The sequence below is a fragment of the Mustelus asterias genome, chromosome 7 (genome assembly GCF_964213995.1).
Source record: "Mustelus asterias chromosome 7, sMusAst1.hap1.1, whole genome shotgun sequence".
Taxonomy (NCBI): Eukaryota; Metazoa; Chordata; class Chondrichthyes; order Carcharhiniformes; family Triakidae; genus Mustelus; species Mustelus asterias.
Genome location: NC_135807.1, coordinates 123118690 through 123126788, shown reverse-complemented (window position 1 = coordinate 123126788; position 8099 = coordinate 123118690). Strand labels below are relative to the sequence as shown.

The 8099-nt window shown below is 44.8% G+C and overlaps 1 protein-coding gene across 1 annotated transcript in view; it reads left to right on the top strand.

Moving 5' to 3' along the window:
- Positions 1 to 6584: 6584 nt before the first annotated feature.
- LOC144495923 (neurocalcin-delta) overlaps positions 6585 to 8099 on the top strand; it is a 145136-nt gene continuing 143621 nt past the window's right edge. The window contains exon 1 of the mRNA XM_078216744.1: positions 6585 to 6784. The gene's annotated coding sequence lies outside the window, so the exon portion shown is untranslated. The remainder of the gene's footprint in view (positions 6785 to 8099) is intronic.

Here is an 8099-nt window from a genome sequence, read left to right as displayed (position 1 = left end):
CAAATAAGGCATCAAGACTTCAATCAGGCCTTCTCTCACTTGTGGTTCTTAGATTTTGTCCCAGCCAAGGAACAATTTACCTTCTTTCAATGAGGCATCAACACTTATACCCTGGATGTGACCATGGTGAACTATTATCCAAAGAAGGATCTTCTATTATCCTCTTGGAAGAGGAGACCCAGTTGAAATCCTCAATTCTATCTGCTAGCTTGGAGCCATTTTGAAATAGTCTTTAAACTCAGACCAAGGTTTTCTTTAAACAGAAAATGTAACCTTTGATCCAGCATAATTAAGGACCCCACGCACCCCGGACATTCTCTCTTCCACCTTCTTCCGTCGGGAAAAATATACAAAAGTCTGAGGTCACATACCAACCGACTCAAGAACAGCTTCTTCCCTGCTGCCATCAGACTTTTGAATGGACCTACCTCGCACTAAGTTGATTTTTCTCTACATCCGAGCTAAGACTGTAACACTACATTCTGCACTCTCTCCTTTCCCTCTCTATGAATGGTATGCTTTGTCTGTACTGTGTGCAAGAAACAATACTTTTCACTGTATACTAATACATGTGACAATAATAAATCAAATCAAATCAAATCAAAAGCTTTCTAAAACAAAATTGAAGTATCGTTACTGTGCACCTGTACAGACATAAAATAGCATTTGGTAGCTATTTAACACAGGTAAAACAGCTTAGTTTCAGACTAGGTGAGGTCTCTTTGGGATTGAGTTGATTCCAAATTACAGGGGGGTGTCATCTCTGGTAAACCTGTTCATCTTATACCTGTCCAGCCCAGTACAGAGTACTCCAGGGGATTGCCTGATTGAGGGGATCTAGAGATTTGATTTGATTTATTATTGTCACATGTATTGATATAGAGTAAAAAGTATTATTTCTTGCATGCTATATAGACAAAACTTACCGTTCATAGAGTACATAGGGGAGAAGGAAAGAAGATAGTGCAGAATATAATGTTACAGTCACAAGCTAGGGTGTAGAAAAAAATCAACTTAATGCGAGATAGTTCCATTCAAAAGCCTGATGGCAGCAGGGAAGAAGCTGTTCTTGAGTCAGTAAGTATGTGTTTTCAGACATATGTATCTTTATCCCAATGGAAGAAGGTGGAAGAGAGTATGTCCGGGGTGCGTGGGGTCCTTGATTATGCTGGCTGTTTTCCCGTGGCAGCGGGAAGTGTAGACGGAGTCAGTGGATGGGAGGCTGGATTGCGTGATGGATTTTGTAGTTTCTTGCAGTCTTGGTCAGAGCAGGAGCCATACCAAGTTGTGATACATCCGGGAAGAATACTTTCTATGGTGCATCTGTAAAAATTGGTGAGAGTCGTAGTCTTAGCCTCCTGAGAAAGTAGAGGCGTTGATGGGCTTTCTTAACTATAGCATTGGCGTGGAGGGACCAGGAAAGGTTGTTGGTGATCTGAACACCTAAAAACCTGAAACTCTCAACCATTTCCACTTCATCACCATTGACATAGACAGAGGCATGTCCTCCACTGAGTTTCCTGAAGTGGATGACTATCTCTGACTGTCATTGTGGTTGGGCGTTCTTTCCCAATCAGTTACAGATATTCCCGCAAACAAGTATCACAACAGGTAGAATGGTTTTTAATGATGGAACTTTTTAGTGTTTTCAGGTAATGAGATGCATAGTTACAGCCAGTTAATTTCCAAGTATAGTCCCATATAAATTCTGAGAAGCTTAAATCCTGGCCTGGATTTTGTGGTCAGGCTGAGGCAAGGGCATTCGCCATTGACCTTCAAGGAAACTTTGCTGAGACATCCAGCGATTGCTGTAGCGAGAGCTTTCAGGTAATCACTGTGCACTTTATCACAGCACTCTATAATGGGAACCTGCAGTTGCCCAAGAAACAAATCACATTAAATAATTCTCATAGACAGCCAACCACGACATGGAAAGCACTAAAATCAAATCACTTCCTGAAAACTTTGCACAGAGCAAAATGCTGATTGGGACCAAGATTGATGGTGTAGTGGATAGTGAAGAAAGTTATCTCCAAGTGCAATGGGATCTTGATCAATTGGGCCATTGGGCTGACGAATGGCAGATGGAGTTTAATTTAGATAAATGCGAGGTGATGCATTTTGGTAGATTGAATCAGGGCAGGACTTACTCAGTTAATGGTAGGGCATTGGGGAGAGTTACAGAACAAAGAGATCTAGGGGTACATGTTCATAGCTCCTTGAAAGTGGAGTCACAGGTGGACAGAGTGGTGAAGAAGGCATTCAGCATGCTTGGTTTCATTGGTCAGAACATTGAATACAGGAGTTGGGACATCTTGTTGAAGTTGTACATGATATTGGTAAGGCCACACTTGGAGTACTGTGCACAGTTCTGGTCACCCTATTATAGAAAGGATATTATTAAACTAGAAAGAGAGCAGAAAAGATTTACTAGGATGCTACCGGGATTTGATGGATTGAGTTATAAGGAGAGGCTGGATAGACTGCGATTTTTTTCTCTGGAACCTAGAAGGCTGAGGGGTGACCTTATAGAGGTCTATAAAATAATGAGGGGCACAGATCAGCTAGATAGTCAATATCTTTTTCCAAAGGTAGGGGAGTCTAAAACGAGAGGACATCGGTTTAAGGTGAGAGGGGAGAGATACAAAAGTGTCCAGAGGGGCAATTTTTTCACACAGAGGGTGTTGAGTGTCTGGAACAAGCTGCCAGAGGTAGTAGTAGAGGCGGGTACAATTTTATCTTTTAAAAAGCATTTAGACAGTTACATGGGTAAGATGGGTACAGAGGGATATGGGCCAAATGCAGGCATTTGGGATTAGTTTAGGGTTTTAAAAAAAAAGGGCGGCATGGACAAGTTGGGCTGAAGGGCCTGTTTCCAAGCTGTAAACCTCTATGACTCTTTGGGACGTTCACTTGAGGTGAAGGCAGAACCTGAAATATCACGAACATTTTAAAATTTCCTTTCTAATTATTAAAAAAATGCAGTTTAGAAGTATAGCAATTAATCATTAACACCATTCAACATATTTTTCATGGATTGGTTGTTCAAAAGTAGCTATTTCCCAAATCATAGAAATATAGAAAATAGGCGCAGGAGGAGGCCATTCGGGCCTTCTCTGCCATTAATTATGATCATGGCTGATCATCCAACTCAATAACATGATCCTGTCTCCCCCCATATCCTTTGATCTCCTTCACCCCAAGTACTACATCGAACTGCTTCTTGAAAACATTCAATGTTTTGGCCTCAACTACTTTCTGTGGTAGTGAATTCCATAGACAGACAACTCTCTGGGTGAAGAAATTTCTCCTTTGATGCACCATCAATCAAGCAAAGGCTAGTTTGTATGCAAGAACAAATAGGCTTTCATTAGCAAAAGACTTGGAGCACACCCATGCCGATGAACTGGTCCAGACTGAGGCAGGGGGTGGGGAGCAGTCACCTTTATACCTGGACCAGGGGGGGGAGGAGTCTCGGGCAGGGCCGGCAGGGACGTGTCCAGGCATGTCACACACACAGGCAATAAGCTAACAGTGGTTTACCACATCCTTATCTCAGTCCTACACGGTCTACTCAGTATCCTCAGACTGTGACCCCTGGTTCTGGACACCCCCACCATTGAGAACATCCTTTTTGCATCCACCCTGTCTAGTCCTTTTAGAATTTTGTAGTTTCCATGAGATCCCCCCCCCCTCATTCTTCTGAACTCCAGCGAATATAATCCTAGCCAACTCAATCTCTCCTCATACATCAGCCCCGCCATTCTAGAAATCAGCCTGGTAAACTTTCTTTGCACTCTCTCTGGAGCAAAACCATCCTTCCTTAGATAAGGAGACCAAAACTGCACACGATATTCCAGGTCTCACCAAGGCCCTGTATAATTGCAGCAAGACATCCCTGCTCCTGTACTTGATCCTCTCGCTATAAAGCCCAACATATCATTTGTCTTTTTCACTGCCAGCTGCACCTGCATGCTTACCTTCAGTGACTGGAATATGAGGACACCCAGGTCTCATTGCACATTCCCCTCTCCTAATATATGACCATTCAGATGATAATCTGCTTTCCTGTTTTTTGCTACCAAAGTGGATAACCTCACATTTATCCAAATTATACTGTATCTGCCAATCATTTGACCACTGTAAAAAAAAAGTTAGACGGCTTTGAACAAGGCTTAACTTTATAAATGGGGATTTCTATTAGTGATATGAGATTGGAAAAGGGATCATTTCACCCAATGTATTTTTAAACCTGTTCAAAGATTGAATGATTCTGCAAAGAAATACAATAGATGAAATTATAATAAAAAGTACATCCATCTTGTTACTCATGCAAATATAAATTTGTGCATTACCAGTCTCTGCCTTGTTTTTCATTATTATTGGAATTTGAGTCGCAGCAGTGTGGCTCTTAAGATATTGCATTTTGATTCGGTTGTTAAAAGTGGCTCTTGTTATTAAGGTTCTGAATCCCTAGCTTAGAAAAAGGAAGTGTGTCTCACACTGGAGAGACCATATGCTGTATTAGGCAAATGGAATCTATACTTGATGTGGTCTTCTTAGAAGTTTGTCTTGAAGAACATGTTTCAGATGCCTGACTGACCAAGATGAGTGACTGCAATGCACAGCAGATTGACTGATCCCAGAAGTGGCAGTAACTGCAAAAGGACCCTGAATGGAGATTGGAGGCTGCTGCTATTGCTGACGGTTGTGGATGGTGGACTGTATCTGGAAGGGCTTATTCTACTAAGGTGGCAGAGAAGGGCGCTACCACTGATCAGAAACTGAACTGGACAAGCCATATAAATACTGTAGCTGCAAGGACATGTCAGAGACTGGGAATTCTGCAATGGGTAACTCACCTCCTGATTCCCCTATCCACCATCTACAAGGCACAAGTAAGGAGTGTGATGGTTTACCCTTCACTTGCCTGGATGAGTGCAGCTCCAACACGCAAGATAAAGCTTGACACCATCCAGGACAAAGCAACCCCCTTGATTGGCATCTTATCCATCCCCTTAAACATTCACCCTCTCTACCATTGGCACACAGTGACAGCAGTGTGTGTCATCTACAAAACGCACAGCAGCAACTTGCCAAAGATCCTTTGGCAACATCTTCCAAACTCCAAGGCTCCAGCAACCTCTACCCATCTAGAAGGACAAGGGCAGCAGATGCATGGGAATACCAGTATGTGCAAGTTCCCCTCCAAGCCACACACCATCCTGACCTGGAACTATATCACCAAACGTTCACACTTGCTGGGTCAAAATCCTGGAACTCTCTCCCTAACAGGCCGTGGGGGTGCAGCTACACCTCAGGGACTGCAGCGATTCAAGAAGGCAGCTCACCATCACCTTCTCAAGGGTAATTAAGGATGGGCATCAAATGCGGTGGTACCCACATCCCACGAAAGAATGAATGAACTCACCGCCTCAGGCACTGACCTGAGACTCTGGGTGGGGTTTTCAAGCCGCGCTCACCCCAGGACTGGAAAATCCTGCCCGAGGTCCACGGACCTGTGCATGATCTGCCCCTGCTCACTACGATTCCCACGGTGGGTGGGACGGGAAAATTCCATGCTCTGATTTGGCAACAGCTGTTGTGTTAACTCCTGGAGTGGGATTTTCCGGTCGCGCTCACCCCGAGGTCAGAAAATCCCGCCTGAGGTCAATGTTCCTTTACTTGGTCCGTGATCCACTCGCTACGATTCCCACGTGGCGGGTGGAACACGGGTGGGACGGGAAAATTCAACCCTTTGTCTTCCAGTTTGTTAGCTAGCTACAATCACCTGTTCCCATGTCTGCCAGTGCAGCATCCATACTGCCTTGCAGCCTGTAGTATGACTGCTGTGTACCTTAGTCTGATTCTGAGGCCAGTGTATTTATATTGAAGCATGTGTTATACCTATAAGTTCAAAGTGTTTCCCAAGTCTCTCCCTTTAATTTGTCCCTTTATTTGATTCAGCTTACTTGATGGCACAGTGGCACAGTGGATAGCACTGCTGCCTCACAGTGCCAGGGACCCGAGTTTGATTCCCTGCTTGGGTCACTGTCTGTGCGGAGTCTGCACATTCTCCCCATGTCTGCGTGGGTTTCCTCCAGATGCTCCGATTTCCTCCCACAGTTCGAAAGACGTGCTGGTTAGGTGCATTGGCCATGCTAAATTCTCCCTCAGTGTACCTGAACAGGTGCTGAACTGTGGTGACTCAGGGATTTTCACAGTAACTTCATTGCAGTGTTAATGTAAGCCTACTTGTGACACTCATAAATAAACTTAAGTTTGATTTACACCAAAAATATTTTTATTTTCCAAGTGTCATTCCCCCTCCCCCCTGGCTATGCACAGGAATAACTTTACAGTGACAAGCCTTCCTTCTACACTGGGACTCTAGGCTGTAGCATTCCTGCTGTACTCTTTGATCCTTCAGTTGAGAAAATGTGTACTGATGTTTGGGCCGTTTTGGGGGGTCTATGAGTTGTGATCTTTTACACTCGTGTTTTCTGGAGATGTTTTTCCATCCCTGGAGTTGCTTCTCCAGTTGGCCACACATGGAGCTGTAGGCTGACGTCAATGGGTTTTTTGGGCTGTTTCTATTGAGCTGGATTCTCCGAGCTGCCTGGGCTGGGAAAGGGGGGACTGGGGGGAAACAGAGAGAGAGAGAGAGAAGTGAAGCCGGATCGGGAGCGCAACAATTCACCAGCCTTTTACTGCCGGCTACAAACCATCGCCACTTCACTGAATCCGCCTTTGCGGACTGCTCGCCAGGGGAAGGTTTGGGTGAGTTTTATTTTGAGATTGGTGTTGTTGAATGAAGCAGGGGGATTGGATTATCCTGTGTGTGTTTAGTCTTATTGTAAATGGGGCTGGGTGCAGCATAGCAGAGATCCACACTGCGGAGAGTACTCAGCAGATCTGTGTGTGTGGAGGGAGGTCTCTGTGTGTGTCTTTGTATATCTCTGTATGTCTCTCTCTCTCTCTGTGTCTGTATGTGTCTGCATGCATCTGTCTGTGTGTCTGTATGTGTGTGTGTGTGTGGGGGAGGGTCTGTGTGTGTGTCTCTGTGTGTGGAGTGGGGATGTGCGTGTGTCTGTATGTGTGTGTGTGGGGTTCTCTATGTGTTTGTGTCTCTGTGTGTCTGTATGTGTATGGGTGCGTGTGTGTGTGTACGTGTGTTTGGTTCTGTCTCTCTGTGTGTATGTATGTGTCTGTTTGTCTGTGTGAGGGTGTGTTTGTGTGTCTCTGTGTGTGTATGTGTGTGTATGTGGGTAATAGGGAGCCTGTACCAACTCTATCTCTCTCCCCCTGTGCTCTGTGCTGGCTCTGCCAAGGAGCTGAACAATTCAAGATCCAGCCCACTCCCGGAGCCTCAGACATCTTTTCAGTGGAGCTGCTGGTCTCTGGTTCATCCTCAGTCAGGGTGGAGAGGACGGAGCCACTCTGGGATGAGGAAATTTGGGAATTCAGTGCTTGAACTTGACTTTATTCCCCCCTGTTGTTGGGTGAAAATGAAGTTTCAGATGATCGGGGTGGGTTTCCCTCTCTCGCCTCCCCTTTACATTTGTCCTGACCTGTAGCAGTTCAGTCCAGCGGTCACAGGGCGATTGGGGAACTGACCTGGGCTCTAATTAAAACCGAGTCGAGCAATCCACGCCAATCAAGAATGTCTCTCGACATCAAATTCTTCCAGAGAGGGGACATTGCTTTGTAGCATCAGGGCAAACCTGTTGTTGTTGGAGGTTGTGTTACACAGAGCACTCAGAGGAAAAGTAGCATCTTTCCTATTTCCAGCCACAATACTTCACCCAGCTCCAAACGATATTGCCCAGCACACACTGGGAATGCACGGAGAATAAATCCATGTCTAAATGTTTCATTTGAAGCAAGTATTTCATGAATGTGTAATTTTTTTTTCTATGGGAATGAGATTACAATTGTTCTCATCTGTGTGTGTGCATATTTAGAAATAAGGCAATCTGCGTGTTTAACTGATCTGGGAATTACGAAAGACAGAATTCTGGAAATCTCCTGGCGATAGACAGAAACCAGCTCGTGCCTTGAGAAATAACTTGACAGGGCCCACGGATCAGAAGCAGAAT